The sequence below is a fragment of the Mustelus asterias genome, chromosome 28, assembly GCF_964213995.1.
Source record: "Mustelus asterias chromosome 28, sMusAst1.hap1.1, whole genome shotgun sequence".
Lineage (NCBI taxonomy): Eukaryota > Metazoa > Chordata > Chondrichthyes > Carcharhiniformes > Triakidae > Mustelus > Mustelus asterias.
The window spans coordinates 22,081,639-22,098,982 of record NC_135828.1 but is presented as its reverse complement, the minus strand read 5'-3'; the positions used below and the strand labels follow the sequence as shown (position 1 = coordinate 22,098,982).

General features: G+C 47.6%; 1 long non-coding RNA gene across 1 annotated transcript in view; it reads left to right on the top strand.

The window, feature by feature from the left end:
* Positions 1-16,875, top strand: part of LOC144480152 (uncharacterized) — a 28,557-nt gene extending 11,682 nt beyond the window's left edge. The window contains exons 2-3 of the long non-coding RNA XR_013495627.1: positions 5,248-5,346; positions 16,768-16,875. This is a non-coding gene — a long non-coding RNA (uncharacterized LOC144480152). The remainder of the gene's footprint in view (positions 1-5,247; positions 5,347-16,767) is intronic.
* Positions 16,876-17,344: the final 469 nt, after the last annotated feature.

Here is a 17,344-nt window from a genome sequence, read left to right as displayed (position 1 = left end):
ATCAGTAGATTTTTAATTCCAGATTTTTATTATTGAATTCAAATTGCACCATCTGCGGGATTCGAACCTGGATCTCCAGAACATTAGCTGAGTTTCTAGATTAATAGCATAGCGATAATACCACTAGGCTATCACCTCCCCGCCCAATAATAAACACTTATTACCCACTCACTAACCAGTGGAAGTAGGTCTTTTTTTTACAGTTTTCTGATCAAAACCCCTCAGAATTTTGTGCATCTCTATCAAATTTCCCCTTATGCTTCTGCGTTCCATTCCTTCATGAGTAAAGCCTTTCACCACCCCACCCCCCACCCCTCTTTGGTGGTTTCTTCTGGGACTGTGAGATTTTTTCCTGTGGCAAGATTGCCCAAATCTGGGCATCAATGGGGACGCAACCTCATCATAACCTCAACCAATGCTGCCCAATTCCTCTGCCCTTATTGGCTACAGAACCACTGAGGCTGCACGCCAAGAGTTAACGCATTGGCCGTTGGATGCCTTGGGATGTCCCATGGTTGGATGTGTGAGAATGGACTGTCCCAATACCCTGCTGACAAACCCTTTGGAACTAGGGTTATCCATCAGGGAGGCAGTGGCGTTGTGGTATTGTCATAGACCGTCTCACGAGGCCCAATGTTCCGGGGACCTGAGTTCGAATCCCACGCTGAGAGATGCTGAAATTTGAATTCGATAAAAATCTGGGATTAGAAGACCATGAAATTATTGTCATAAAAATCCATCTGGTTCACTAATGTCCTTACCCAGTCTGGTCTCTAGAACCACAGCAATGTGGTTGACTCTTTAATGTCCTCTGAAACGGCTGAACAAGCCACTTAGTTCAAGGGAAATTAGAGACGGGTGTTAGATCCCATGAACAAATAAAAAATACTCTTTGAATGCTTTTCGGCTTTAGTCCAGCAAAGGTGCTCTATAGAGGTGTTTTCTCCCCCCCATCCCAGTTAATGTAATGTATAGGAAGCACTTGCATTTATATAGAACCTTTTCCATCCTCAGAACATTGGAAGCTGTTTCTCAGTCAAATTCAGCGTATCATTCTGAGGTGTAGTCACTGTTATTATGTAGGTAGCCAACATGTGAACAGCAAGATGTCGTACACAGAGGTGGTAACTGATCAGGTCATCTGATAGATAAAAGTTTGTCAAGGCACTGGGGAATACTCCCCCGCTCTTCTTCAAACATGCCTGGGAAGGGAGACAGGGCCTCAACGTCATATCTCAACTGAAAAATGGCACCAGCAACAGTGCAGCACTCTCCCACCGGGAACCGCAACACTGCTTGAATGTCAGGTCATTCTCCTCATATTGCAGGGTGCTTTTGCCTGGCCGGTATTTGACTTAAATTTGAAACTTGACCACCAATTGAACAGAGAACCTCTTCCATATCTATGGGCGGCATGGTGGTTAGCACGGCTGCCTCACCTCGCCAGGGACCCGGGTTCAATTTTGGCTTTGGGTGACAGTCTGTGCGGAGTTTTCACATTCTCCTTGTAGCTGCTTGGGTTTCCTCTGGGTGCTCCGGTTTCCTCCCACATTCCAAAGATGTGTAGGTTCGGTGGATTGGCCATGCTAAATTGTCCCTTCGTGTCAGGGAGATTAACATGGTAAATAAGTGAGATTACGGGGATAGGGCCTGGGTGGAACTGTTGTTGGTGCAGGCTTAATGGGCTAAATGGCTTCCTTCTGCTCTGTAAGGATTCTATGATTCCATTCTCAGATCTATTTTACTTCAGACCACTGGCTTTATTGAGACATATTTGCTTTCACACGTTGTCAGCATAAACACTTAAATAGAATGTGATTTAGGTGTTAACGGCCAAACAATCTCGCTGAACAGTAAAAGAATAAATATTTAGTAACACTGATACACTTTAGTGTGTAAGATTGGTTATCTTATCAAGTGAGTAAAAAATTAGGATGCTGGTGACTGTGGCGCTTTTAAACAATAAAACTGGTATGTGGATCACCCATTCCTATGGAAACGAAGAATTAAATGTGACCTATGGAATTTCAATGTCACAAACTAAGAGGTGACTCTTTAATCCTTCCTAAGGTCCCATTGGCGACCATGAACTTCCATTGGATTGGTCCATGATGGCAAAGTATGGCAGCGGTTTGCCGTTGCCTTCTGCAGCACTGTTAACCAGAAATCTCTCCCCGCTCTGTAACCGCCTGCCTTCAGGGACGTTGGAAGGAGTTACCCAACCTGTTTTGTGTACACATCGCCTACGGCTGTCAAACCCTGAAGCGGGACTTGAACCCAGACTTAGGGACACCACCAGCGTGTCCACAAGAGCTGACACTACAATGGGATTCCTCGTCTGACTGCAAGAAGCAAAGACTTGCATTTGTATAGCATTTTTCATGACTATTGGATGTTTCAGAGTGCCTCACAGTCGGTGGGGTATTTTCTGAAATGTAGTCACTGCTGCCAATGCAGCAGCCAATTTGCGCGCAGCAAGCCCCCACAGACAGCAATGTGATAACGACCAGATAATGTGTTTTCATGTTGTTGGTTGAGGGATGAATGTTGGCCAGGACAGCAGTGAAGAGCTCTTCTTCAAAATGGCGCCATGCAATCTATTCCCACCTCAACTTAATGTCCCCTCCACATTGTACAATTCCCTTGTATGGATTTTGGTTTTGGTGTACTGTATTCTCCCGTTCACAGTGTGACCTCCTCTGCAGCAGGGGCACCAAATCCAAGTCAGCTGATCATTCGGTGGGACATCTTGGTTCAGTCCATAGGCTTGACCCTGAGCTTAATCCCTCTCACTCCCACTCACTCCCACTCTAACTCTCTGTCCCCGGCCTCCTGCACTCTTCCAATGGAGATCAACAGAAGCTCAAGGAAGAAGACCTCGGGGCGAATGTTCCTGTTCCATCCTCCACGGGAATTGGAGCGGGCGAGGGGCAGACCGTGGAAAGGTCCTTTGACCTCGGTGTGGGGGGGGGGGAATTTCTGATTTTGGGGCGAGCGCGGCCAGAAAATCCTACCCCTTATCTTACAATTAGCTATTTTGGACTCAAGATTAGCTTCACCAATTTCAGATCATAAATTTTCAGACGGTAACTGTTGATTGTGATTGTTCTCCAGGCCCATATTTTGCTTCTTGTTCCTTTATCATCCCCTTTTGCCTTGAACTATATCCGTTTTGTCATTTAAACTCCCCCTGCCTTTCATCCCTAACGCGGACGTTCCTTCCTTCCCCCCAACCCCACCTCCCCACTTCTAAGACCATAAGACATAGGAGCAGAATTAGGCCACTCAGCCCATCAAGTCTGCTCTGCCATTCAGTCATGGCTGATATTTTTCTCATCCTCATTCTCCTGCCTTTTCCCCATAACCCCTGATCCCCTTATTAATCAAAAACTCATCTATCTGTCTTAAAGACACTCAATGACCTGGCCTCCACAGCCTTCTGTGGCAAAATATTCCACAGGTTCACCACTCTCTGGCTGAAGAAATTCCTCCTCATCTCTGTTTTAGAGGATCGTCCTTTTAGCCTGAGGTTGTGCCCTCTGGTTCTAGTTTTTCCTACTAGTGGAAGCATCCTCTCCACGTCCACTCTATCCAGGCCTCGCAGTATCCTGTAAGTTTCAATAAGATCCCCCCCCTCATCCTTCTAAACTCCAATGAGTACAGACTCAGAGTCTTCAACCGTTCCTCATACGACAAGCTCTTCATTCCAGGGATCATTCTTGTGAACCTCCTCTGGAGCCTTTCCAAGGCCAGCACATCCTTCCTTAGATATGGGGCCCAAAACTGCTCACAATACTCTTAATGGGCTCTGACCAGAGCCTTATACAGCCTCTGAAGAACATCCCTGTTCTTGTATTCTAGCCCTCTCGACATGAATGCTAACATTGCATTTGCCTTCCAACTGCCGACTGAACCTGCACGTTAACCTTAAGAGAATCTTGAACAAGGACTCTCAAGTCCCTTTGTGTTTCTGATTTCCTAAGCACTTTCCCATTCAGAAAATAGTCTATGTCTCCATTCCTCCTTCCAAAGTGCATAACCTCACACTTTTCCACATTGTATTCCATCTGCCACCTCTTGCCCACTCTCCTAACCTGTCCTAGTCCTTCTGCTTCCTCAATACTACTTTTTCTCTAGCCTCTTCATTTGCTTAACAAAACTGTTATATCCCCGACTTTTTCTGACAAGAAGTCATAAACTTGAAAAGTTGGGTGGGATCTTCCTGTCCCGCCGAAATCAATGTACTTTTGGCTGGCTTGCCACGTTTGCCATGGTGGAAACCACCATGCCAAAGCTGGAAAATCCCGGCCATTTACTCTGATTTTGACTTTCCACAGAAGCTGGCCCATATCCCTCTATACCCATCGTACCCATGTAACTGTCTAAACGCTTTTTAATAGACAAAATTGTACCCGCCTCTACTACTAATTCTGGCAGCTCGTTCCAGATACTCACCACCCTCTGTGTGAAAAAATTGCCCCTCTAGACCCTTCTGTACCTCTCCCCTCTCACCTTAAACCTATGCCCTCAAGTTTTAGACTCCCCTACCTTTGGGAAAAGATATTGACTATCTAGCTGATGTATGCCCCTCATTATTTTATAGACCTCTATAAGATCACCGCTCAGCCTTCTACGCTCCAGAGAAAAAGGTCCCTGTCTATCCAGCCTCTCCTTAAAACTCAAACCACCAAGTCCCATTAGCAACCTAGTAAATCTCTTCTGCACTCTTTCTAGTTTAATAATATCCTTTCTATAATATGGTGACCAGAACTGTACACAGTATTCCAAAGTGTGGCCTTACCAATGTCTTGTACAACTTCAACAAGACGTCCCAACTCCTGTATTCAATGTTCTGACCAATGAAAGCAAGCATGCCGAATGCCTTCTTCACCACTCTGTCCACCTGTGACTCCACTTTCAAGGAGCTATGAACCTGCACCACTCGATCTCTTTGTTCTGTAACTCTCCCCAACACCCTACCAATAACTGAGTAAGTCCTGCCCTGGTTCAATCTACCAAAATGCATCACCTCGCATTTATCTAAATTAGACTCCATCTGCCATTCAATTTCCTTTCAATTGTTGCAAGGGAGGTGGGGATTGTTGACTCTGCCAACACTTATCGCCCATTCTTAGCATTTTTTTAAATTTCCAATTTCCGGCATCCACACTATTCTGCTTTTGCCATAAATGTTTCAAACTCACTCAGAAATTCAGCCAGAAATTCAGGAGAAATCTCTTGACTCAGGTGCTGAGAATATGGAACTGACAAACACATGGGGTGGTTGACGTGTGTTTTACGGATGCAGCAAGGTCTGGACAATATCCACGTTTGGGCTGACCGGTGGTACAAAGAACAAAGAACAAAGAACAATACAGCACAGGAACAGGCCCTTCGGCCCTCCAAGCCCGCGCCGCTCCCCGGTCCAGGATTGAATCCTGAATCCAGGATCCCCGCCCAATTTTCCAGCCTATCTACATCCTAATATCCTATCCACCGAGCTGTCCCTCACAGCTACGATGCTTTGTTCATCACAACCTATTAACTCACCCCCACCCCCCCATTCCATGTGATCTCCAGGGAGAGGCGAAAACCCAGAGTGAAAACCCCAGGGCCAATATGGGGAAATAAAAATCTGGGAAATTCCTCTCCGACCCCCTGAGGCGATCGAAACGAGTCCAGGAGATCACACTGGCCCAGTGTGCTTCCCAACCCTAGTCATTTCCACTTCCACGAACACCATATGAATTCCCTGCCCCCGAGACAGGTTCCCAACTATCCGCAGTCTCGCTCTGTACTGGCACCAGCAAGATGATCATAGAATGAAGCCTTGAAACGAGAAACAAGGAACAATTAGCCCGCGCCGCTCCCTGGTCCAAACTAGACCACTCTTATGTATCCCCCCATTCCCACTCTGTTCATATAGCTGTCTAGATAAGTCTTAAACGTTCCCAGTGTGTCCGCCTCCACCACCTTGCCCGGCAACACATTCCAGGCCCCCACCACCCTCTGTGTAAAATATGTCCTTCTGATATCTGTGTTAAACCTCCCCCCCTTCACCTTGAACCTATGACCCCTCGTGAACGTCACCACCGACCCGGGGAAAAGCTTCCCACCGTTCACCCTATCTATGCCTTTCATAATTTTATACACCTCTATTAAGTCTCCCCTCATCCTCCGTCTTTCCAAGGAGAACAACCCCAGTTTCCCCAATCTCTCCTCATAACCAAGCCCCTCCATACCAGGCAACATCCTGGTAAACCTCCTCTGTACTCTCTCCAAAGCCTCCACGTCCTTCTGGTAGTGTGGCGACCAGAACTGGACGCAGTACTCCAAATGCGGCCGAACCAACGTTCTATACATCTGCAACATCAGACCCCAATTCTTATACTCTATGCCCCGTCCTATAAAGGCAAGCATGCCATATGCCTTCTTCACCACCTTCTCCACCTGTGACGTCGTGCCACACAAGTGTCGGGCAATGACCGTCTCCGACAAGAGGGAATCTAACCATTGCGCCTTGACATTCAGTAACATAACCATTGCTGAAACTGCCCACTATCGACATCCTGGGGCTTGCCAGTGACCAGAAATTGAACTTGACTAGCCATAGAAATACAGCAGCTACTAGAGTAAAGTTTAAAGTTTTTATTTTATTTATTAGTCACAGGTAGGCTTACATTAACTCTGCAATGAAGTTACTGTGAAAACTCCCTAGTCGCCACACTCCGGCGCCTGTTCGGGTACACTGAGGGAGAATTTAGCATGGCCAATTCATCTAACCAGCACGTCTTTTGGACTGTGGGAGGAAACCGGAGCACCCGGAGGAAACCCACGCAGACACGGGAGAATGTGTAGACTCCGCACAGACAGTGACCCAAGCCAGGAATTGAACCCAGATCCCTGGTGCTGTGAGGCAGTAGTGCTAACCACTGTGCCACCCCATGCAGCCACTGTGCTGCCTCTAAGTAGGTCAGGGGCTAGGAATCCTGTGGAGAGTAACTCACCTCCTGACTTCCCAAAGCCTGTCTACCATCTACAAGGCACAAGTCAGGAGTGTAACTTGCCTGGATGAGTAGCTCCAACAACACGTAAGAAGCTCAGCACCATCCAGGGAGTAGCCCACTTGATTGGCACCACATCCACAAACATCCACTCCCTCCACCACTGATGCACAGTAGCAGCAGTGTGTACCATCTACAAGATGCACTGCAGTAATTCACCAAGGCTCCTTAGGCAGCACCTTCCAAACCCACGACCACTACCATCTAGAAGGACAAGGGCAGCAGATACATAGGAACACCACCACCTGAATGTTCCCCTCCAAGTCACTCACCATCCTGACTTGGAAATATATCACCGTTCCTTCACTGTCGCTGGGTCCAAATCCTGGAACTCTCTCCCTAACAGCACTGTGGGTGTCCCTTTTTAAAATTAATTCATGGAACAACATTTATTGCCCATCCATAATTGCCCTTGAACTGAGGTCATTTCAGAGGGCATTTAAGAGTCAACCCCATTGCTGTGGGTCTGGAGTCACATGTAGGCCAGACCGGGTAAAGACAGATTTCCTTCCCTAAAGGGGCATTAGAGAACCAGATGGGTTTTTGCAACAATATTCCACGGTCATCAGTAGCCTTAATTCCAGATTTTTATTGAATTCAAATTTCACCATCTGCCGTGGTAGGATTTGAACCCAGGTCCCCAGAATGTCATCCTGAGTCTCTGGATCACTAGTCCAGTGACAATACCACTACGCCACCACCTCCCCTGCCACATGGACTGTAGAGGTTCAAGAAGGCAGCTCATCACCACATTCTCAAGGACAGTTAGGAATGGACAATAGATGCTGGGCCTAGCCAGCAATGTCCTCATCTCATGAATGAATAAAAAATGAGCTCAGGGGAAACTAATCTGGGTGAGAGAGTAAAGAACTCAACTGGGTGAGAGGGTAAAGAAACTAAACTTGGGGTGGGACGATGGCACAGTGGGGCAGCAGGGTGGCACAGTGGTTAGCACTGCTGCCTCACAGCGCCAGGGACATGGGTTCGATTCCCGGCTTGGGTCACTGTCTGTGTGGAGTTTGCACATTCTCCCCATGTCTATGTGGGTTTCCTCCGGGTGCTCCGGTTTCCTCCCACAGTCCAAAGATGCGCGGGTTAGGTGGATTGGCCTTGCTGAATTGCCCCTTAGTGTCAGGGGGACTAGTTAGGGTAAATGCATGGGGTTATGGGGATAGGGCCTGGGTGGGATCGTGATGGGTGCAGACTCGATGGGCTGAATGGCCTCCTTCTGCACTGTTGGGATTCTATGAGTAAGAAGTCTCACAACACCAGGTTAGAGTCCAACAGGTTTATTTGGTAGCAAACGCCACTGAGAGAGTAAAGAATAAAGTCTGAATGAGGGAAAAATGATGGGAGTCGGCTGGAGCTGAAAGGCTCAATTCTGTGCTGCACATTCCATGTAATTCGACATAATTCTATGTGATCTCTGTGGCTAGCGGAGCAGGATTTCTGATTTAGTCATTTAATTGTGGCCTGTCGGGTTGTGTAGACTCAGGGCTTTTCGGAGCTGCATTGACAGGACACAGACTCATTTTGTTTGGGACAACATTTAGGGCTGACGTTATCTCCTCTTTCAGCGGATGGGTTCACATGCCAAAGATGAAAGAGCAAAGTTTAAACCGAGCAGCCGCCGCTTGGGAAATCAGATGTTTATCTCTCGTTCGATTGAAACTCTGAAGCGACACAATGCAAAACCCGAAAGCTGTCTGGACAGCGTTATTACATCAGTGTAAAGTGTACTAAACATCCACCCCTCCGCCAAAACTAAAAGTCAAAGGGAAGCACAAATTGTTGACTTTTATCGAATTTGTGATGAGGTTCCGGGGTTGGGGGGGTTTGGGGGGTCCTGAAGAAAGCAAATCGTTTGCCCCTGTTGGTTTCACAACCCCGATGCCGATTTCCTTCCATTTCTGCTGTGTCCCTAATCAGAGATCGCAATGTGCAGGCACATCATTTTAACACAAGGGCCTCTGTGTCTTTATCTTGTGTGGGAGGCCACTGTTAGGGACTGACACACACATACACAAAAGCAAAAGGCTAATCATATCTCCAAGCAGCGAGGGCACACACAGAGCTCTCGGTATGTATATCTGGTGATCACAGACTGGAGAAGGACGCTTTTCTGGAAACCGGAATCTTTCCCCCGACAGATTTCTAAAGAAAAAGAAATGGCTCCGGAACATCAGGAGGCCATTCAACCCCTTCCGCCATTCAATGAGATCAAGGCTGATCTATATCCTGACTCCCCATCTAAGTTAAAGTTTATTTATTAGTGTCACAAGTAAGGTTACATTAACACCGCAATGAAGTTACTGTGAAAATCCCCTAGTCGCCACACTCCGATGCCTGTATACTGAGGGAGAATTTAGCATGACCAATGCACCTAACCAGCACGTATTTCAGACTGTGGGAGGAAACCGGAGCACCCGGAGGAAACCCACGCAGACACGGGGAGAAGGTGCAGACTCCACACAGACAGTGACCCAAGCCGGGAATCGAACCCAGGGCTGTGAGGCAGCAGTGCTAACCACCGTGCCGCCCCATCTCAGCTGTTTATTTTGTCATTTATTCCTTCGTGGGATGTGGGCATTGCTGGCAGTGCCAGCATCGGTTGCCCATCCCTAATTACAGTACAGAGGAAGCGACCCTTCGGCCCATCGAGTCTACACTGACAAAACTACACTAAATCTACACTAACCCACTTCCCAATAGAGGTCTTCCACTTGAACTGAGTGGCTTGCTCGGCTCATTTCAGAGGGCAGTTAAGAGTCAACCACATTACCATGGGGTCTGGAGTCACATGTAGGCCAGACCAGGAAAGGTTGGCAGATTTTCTTCCCGAAAGGATGTTCGTGATGGGTTTTGGTGACAATGGTTGCAAGGCCAGCTTATCAAATGCGGAATTTGAATTCCACTAGTCCTGGTGGGATTTGAACCCATGCCCTCAGGGCATTACCACCATGCCAACCTCTCCCCTTATTGATCTCGCATTTAAAATTATTAATTGATCTGGCATCCTGCCGATGTATGTGGGTGAAAGTTTCCACACTTCTACCCACTTTCCTGGGAAAAGTGATTACTAATTTCTGTCCTGAATGTCATCACTCTGAATTTAAATCCTTGTCCTGGATTCCCCCAGCAGCGGAAGAAGCTTCTCTCTATCAATGGGGCTGGGAAGAAAAGTCATACGGTCTCGAGATGTTAAGACACTAGACATTAAGGTGGCATAGTGGTTACCACTGCTGCCTCACAGCGCCAGGGCCCCGGATGACTGTCTGTGCGGAGTCTGCACATTCTCTCCGTGGCTGCGTGGGTTTCCTCCGGGTGCTCCAATTTCCTCCCATCCCCCCCTAAACCTCTTGCCCCTCACCTTGAACCTATGTCCCCCCCTCATGACTGACCCTTCAACTAAGGGGAACAGCTGCTCCCTATCCACTCTGTCCATGTCCTTCATAATCTTGTACACCTCGATCAGGTCGTCCCTTAGTCTTCTCTGCTCCAGCGAAAATAAACTAAGCCTACCCTACCTCCCTCCATAGCTTAAATGCTCCATCCCAGGCAGCATCCTGGTGAATCTCCTCTGCACCCTCTCCAGTGCAATCACATTCTTCCCTTTATGAGACGGAGATGAGAACTTTGAACCACGGCATTCTGAAAAGGAACAAACACACAAGAAATGGCGGCGCGGTGGCTCTGGTTAGCACTGCTGCCTCATAGCGCCAGGGACCCGGGTTCGGTTCCCGGCTTGGGTCACTATCTGTGTGGAGTCTGCACGTTCTCCTTGTGTTTGCTTGGGTTTCCTCCGGGTGCTCCGGTTTCCTCCCAAGATATGCTGGTTAGGTGCATTGGTCATTCTAAATTGCCCCTTAGTATCCTGGGATGCGTAGGTTAGAGGGATTAGCGGGGTAAATATCCTATTACGGGGATAGGGCCCTAGATGGGCTGAATGGCCTCCTTCTGCACTGTAGGGATTCTATGAATCACGACTGGGGATAATGATGCTATTAGTAACCATCGCTGCTGCAAACATGTTCATTCTTGTTGATTTGACATCAATTGTTCAGTTAAGATCAAATTCCGAAAAATTGCAGTGCTTCCGGCTGGTGTGTGTACAGCTGATGTCAGATTTTACCACAGGAGTTACCTGACAGGTGTTCACCAGAGCTTTTCAGGCCAGGACGCTGTGTTTCCTCATGGGAGCCTGTTCCTTCAAAAGGAAAAATCACAAAAAGCTGGGCATGGCAGAAATCAGAAAATAGGACAAATGTTTGTAGTTTTTGTTTTCACTTCATGCCCACCGGGGTGACCTTGAGGAATGGAGCCCACCCTTAACGCCTCAGGCCCAGTAAGGCCCGGGTTAAGTGCAGAGTAAATCTCCTCTGTTAGTCATCAGGGTGTGGCCAATACAGGCCTCAGGCCCCTAGCATGTACAGATCAGGCACCTGAAGGCTCTTTCTGTAGCTGTTTGTGATTCCCCATGATGGTAGGATGGGCTGGGCTGGCTATGATCAGCTGCCTCAGACATTCAACATTCATCTTCTTTAAAGCAACTGCAGATGGGGGTGGGAGGAGGGTGTCTTTTTTTTTAAGCCTTTTATAGGATTTGGGTGCCACTGCGTGTTGCCCATCCCTAAACACCCTTGACAACTGAGTGGCTTGCTAGACCATTTCAAAGCACAGTTAGGAGTCAACCATATTTCTCTGTGGATTTGGAGTCACATGTGGGCCAGCTTCATAGAATCCCTGCAGTGCAGAAAGAGGCCATTTGGCCCATCGAGCCTGCACCGACAACGATGCCACCCAGGCCCTGTCCCCATAACCCCATGTATTTATCCTGATAATCCCCATCACACTAAGGGGCAATTTAGCATGGCCAATCCACCTAACCTGCACATCTTTGGACACTAAGGGGTAATTTAGCATGGCCAATCCACCTAACCTGCACATCTTTGGACACTAAGGGGTAATTTAGCATGGCCAATCCACCTAACCTCCACATCTTTGGACACTAAGGGGTAATTTAGCATGGCCAATCCACCTAACCTGCACATCTTTGGACACTAAGGGGTAATTTAGCATGGCCAATCCACCTAACCTGTACATCTTTGGACACTAAGGGGTAATTTAGCATGGCCAATCCACCTAACCTGTACATCTTTGGACACTAAGGGGTAATTTAGCATGGCCAATCCACCTAACCTGCACATCTTTGGATACTAAGGGGCAATTTAGCATGGCCAATCCACCTAACCCGCACATCTTTGGACACTAAGGGGTAATTTAGCATGGCCAATCCACCTAACCTGTACATCTTTGGATACTAAGGGGCAATTTAGCATGGCCAATTCACCTAATCTGCACATCTTTTGGACTGTGGGAGGAAACCGGAGCACGCGGAGGAATCCCACGCAGACACGGGGAGAATGTGGAGACTCCACACAGACAGTGACCCGAGGCCGGAATTGAACCCGGGTCTCTGGCACTGTGAGGCAGCAATGCTAACCACTGTGCCACCGTGGCGGGTGTTGGTTACAGAACAGTGTCTTTTGAAGAAGTCTCCTTTGGCTTTAGTGGGTTAAATGTTAGTCTTTATTATCAGGTAGAACTATTTACACCTGCACTAGCAAAGGCAACAGTTTTGGAGACAACTCCAGATAAAAGCAAATTGCTGCGGATGCTGGAATCTGAAACCAAAAGAGAAAAGCTTTGACAAAGGGTCATCCAGACTCGAAACATCAGCTCTTTTCTCCTTACTGATGCTGCCAGACCTGTTGAGATTTTCCAGCATTTTTTCTTTTGGTAGGAGATATCTCCATTTCCTTTAGCAAAAATATACATTATTCGTAAAATAACAGAAAGAAACATGTCAAAATATTTCAAACTGTCACAGCAGGAAAGTGCAATGATATTCACATTTTCTACAAAGATTAAGATGCACTCTGAGGTGCTTCAATACAGTATTGAGAACATTACAAACATTTCAATATTTTCATTATAGAGAGTACAATGATTGTTCAAATTATATACATAGGTCCTGTTGCACGCTGAGATGTTTCAACATTTACTATACACAGTCAAGAACACAGTTCCAGTTGGAGGGGTTTTGCCCAGTTACTAGCCTTTCAGTGTACCTTGGTTGAGAGGCCTTACACAGTGATCATCACCCATTGCGCCTTGGCGACAGTGCCCCAAGCTTGAGTGCATCCCTCGACACATAGTCCTGGACCTTTGCAATGTCATGATGTGGAGATGCCGGCGTTGGACTGGGGTAAACACAGTAAGAAGTTTAACAACACCAGGTTAAAGTCCAGCAGGTTTATTTGGTAGCAAAAGCCACAAGCTTTCGGAGCCTTCAGCTCCTTCTTCAGGTGGGTGAGAATTCTGTTCACAAACAGGGCATATAAAGACACAAACTCAATTTACAGAATAATGGTTGGAATGCGAATACTTACAGCTAACCAAGTCTTAAAGGTACAAACTGAAAGATGAAAGATGCCCTCATAAGAACAGGATATGGCGCTCGACTCATTGATCAACAGTTCCGACGCGCCACAGCGAAAAACGGCACCGACCTCCTCAGAAGACAAACACGGGACACGGTGGATAGAGTACCCTTCGTCGTCCAGTACTTCCCCGGAGCGGAGAAGCTATGGCATCTCCTCCGGAGCCTTCAACATGTCATTGATGAAGACGAACATCTCGCCAATGCCATCCCCACACCCCCACTTCTTGCCTTCAAACAACCGCACAACCTCAAACAGACCATTGTCTGCAGCAAACGACCCAGCCTTCAGGAGAACAGTGACCACAACACCACACAACCCTGCCACAGCAACCTCTGCAAGACGTGCCGGATCATCGACACAGATGCCATCATCTCACGTGAGAACACCATCCACCAGGTACACGGTACATACTCTTGCAACTCGGCCAACGTTGTCTACCTGATACGCTGCAGGAAAGGATGTCCCGAGGCAAGGTACATTGGGGAAACCATGCAGACGCTGCAACAACGGATGAATGAACACCGCTCGACAATCACCAGGCAAGACTGTTCTCTTCCTGTTGGGGAGCACTTCAGTGGTCACGGGCATTCGGCCTCTGATCTTCGGGTAAGCGTTCTCCAAGGCGGCCTTCATGACACACGACGGCGCAGAGTCGCTGAGCAGAAACTGATAGCCAAGTTCCGCACACATGAAGACGGCCTCAACTGGGATATTGGGTTCATGTCACACTATCTGTAATCCCCACAGCTTGCCTGGACTTGCAGAGTCTCACTGGCTGTCCTGTCTGGAGACAATACACATCTCTTTAACCTGTCTTAATGCTCTCTCCACTCACATTGTTTGTACCTTCAAGACTTGATTGGCTGTAAGTATTCGCATTCCAACCATTATTCTGTAAAATGAGTTTGTGTCTTTATATGCCCTGTTTATGAACAGAATTTTCACTCACCTGAAGAAGGAGCTTAAGGCTCCGAAAGCTTGTGTGGCTTTTGCTACCTTTGCAATGTGCCAGTCTCGGTCAAGGCCAACTCCTTGCACCGGAAGATCAACAAGTTTCGGGCAAACCAAAGTGTGTCTTTCACCGAGTAAATCTCCTCTGTAAGTAACCAGGGTGTGGCAAATACAGGCCTCCTAAGACTATGATGAGAGGTTACAGTCTTAGGATATGGGGCAGCAAATTTAAAACAGAGTTGAGGAGAAACTACTTCTCCCAAAGGGTTGTGAATCTGTAGAATTCGCTGCCCCAAAGTGCGGTGGATGCTGGGACAGTGAGTAAATTTAAGGAGGAGTTAGACAGATTTTTAATTGGTAATGGGTTGGAGGGTTATGGGGAGAAGGCAGAAAAATGGGAATGAGGAGCATATCAGCCATGATCGAATGGCAGAGAAGACTAGATGGGCCGAATGGCTTAATTCTGCTCCTATATCTTACGAACTTATGATGTTCCTCCAGCAACAGTTGCTGTTTGTCACGGGCTGTGCGTCCCTGGGAGCAGCCCGTAGAGCACAGAGTTAAGGAGCTGTTCAGGATGTACCTCGACAAGTACCGCCTCAGCTCTCTCCAGACGGTCTGTGCAAAGGCACATTCCACAAGGAGGTGTGCAACTCTCTCTTCCTTCCCCGTCACCTCTTCAAAGGCAGCGAGGCAGCGGTGTCGAGATTTTGGGTGTACATGAAGGATTTGACGGGAAGTGCCCTTCTCACCACTAGCCAAGCTGGATCGTGGTGTAGGAGCTACCTCCATGCTTCGGTCTTTACCAGACCCTGCTCAATATCACACTGATTCCTGGGTTGTACATCACCGTGTGGATGGTATTGTACTCAATCCCATGTTAACCCTATATGGGCGGCACGGTGGCACAGTGGTTAGCACTGCTGCCTCACAGCGCCAGGGATCCGGGTTCGATTCCTGGCTTGGGTCACTGTCTGCGCGGAGTTTGCATGTTCTCCCTATGTCTGCGTGGGTTTCCTCCGGGTGCTCCGGTTTCCTCCCACAGTCTGAAATACGTGTTGGTTAGGTGCATTGCTAAATTCTCCCCCAGTGTACCCAAACAGGTGCCAGAGTGTGGCGACTAGGTGATTTTCACACTAACATCATTGCGGTGTTAATGTAAGCCTACTTGTGACACAAATAAACGCTTATACTACAGGCTAGACTGGGTAAGGATGGCAGATTTCCTTCCCTAAAGGACTTTGAAGAACCAGATGGGTTTTCGGATCAATCAATGACAATATTGTGACCATGAAAGTGAGACGAGTGTTCAACTCCAGAGAATTAATTTATTATTTAAATGAATTTGGTCTAAAAATCAAAGCAACCTTTTTTTAACTCACCCAAGGTGGAGAGAGTGGGAATACACCTCCTGGGCCTGACTTCAATCTATGGGCTGTTGTCGGCCACTCTTTGAAGCCCGTACTAACACCCTCACCGGGCGGCACGGTAGCGCAGTGGTTAGCACTGCTGCTTCACAGCTCCAGGGTCCCGGGTTCGATTCCCGGCTCGGGTCACTGTCTGTGTGGAGTTTGCACGTTCTCCTCGTGTCTGCGTGGGTTTCCTCCGGGTGCTCCGGTTTCCTCCCACAGTCCAAAGATGTGTGGGTTAGGTTGATTGGCCAGGTTAAAAATTGCCCCTTAGAATCCTGAGATGCGTAGGTTAGAGGGATTAGCGGGTAAATATGTGGGGGTAGGGCCTGGGTGGGATTGTGGTCGGTGCAGACTCGATGGGCCGAATGGCCTCCTTCTGCACTGTAGGGTTTCTATGATCTATGATCTCACGGGGTCTGTCCGAAAGCAGCTACCCAATGGAGTCCTAACTAGTGCCTGAATCTCACTGGGAATAAGCATATGAGGCTGGTGGACCAATTGACCACGGTCTTTGTACTGGCCTCATTAGGTTTGGTCCCAATTCAATCGTAGTTAAGGAAGTATCTGTCATTTGCTCAAAATGCCATGAAGCCTTGACTCTGAAGAGTGAGGGAATATGGATCACTCTCTGTCTTCATATCCCTCAGTTCTTCATGAGGGAGTTTGAGCGATGCGCCTCCATAATATAATTTTATTTATAGGTTTATTGACCTTTCTGGCTGATATCTTTGATATCTTGTTGATGGGTGAATTGCTGAGCAATTGTTTTGATTACTTTATCCGTGTTATCTTAATTATTTTCATACGCTTGTACCTTGTTTTATCTTGCCCCAGGGTGGCTTCTGGGAAATAGCAGTGCCATCGCAAGATAACAGCGATTTACGAACAAAGGTACCTTTGGTTCGAAGCCCTAAAAGATTGAGGCTTTGCAATCATGTGCTGTGAATCCTTTACCTGAAGTCTTGGGAGAGCTGTTTTCAGTGTGGTGAATCAGAAGCCCCCCTCCCCGCCAAACTCAGCACCTTTCCCCAAACCCCAGCCATTGTCTCAAACTGCAATCCAGTGGGCCGTTAGCATTCTCAGTGTGGGGACATCCTCAACCATATACTCTTGATGCAAGGTGTTGGTGGAAAATCTGTTTACGTCCTGGTCAATACCGTCAGGGCAAAGCAGCCTGCTTGATTGCTAACTCTTCCACAAACATTCACTCCCTCCACCACCGACGCTCAGTGGCAGCCATGTGTACCATCTACAAGATGCACTGTAGCAATTCACCAAGCTTTCTTAGGCAGCACTTTCCAAATGCATGACTGCTACCATCTAGAAGACAGTAAGAAGTCTCACAACACCAGGTTAAAGTCCAACAGGTTCATTTGGTAGCACAAGCTTGTGCTACCAAATAAACCTGTTG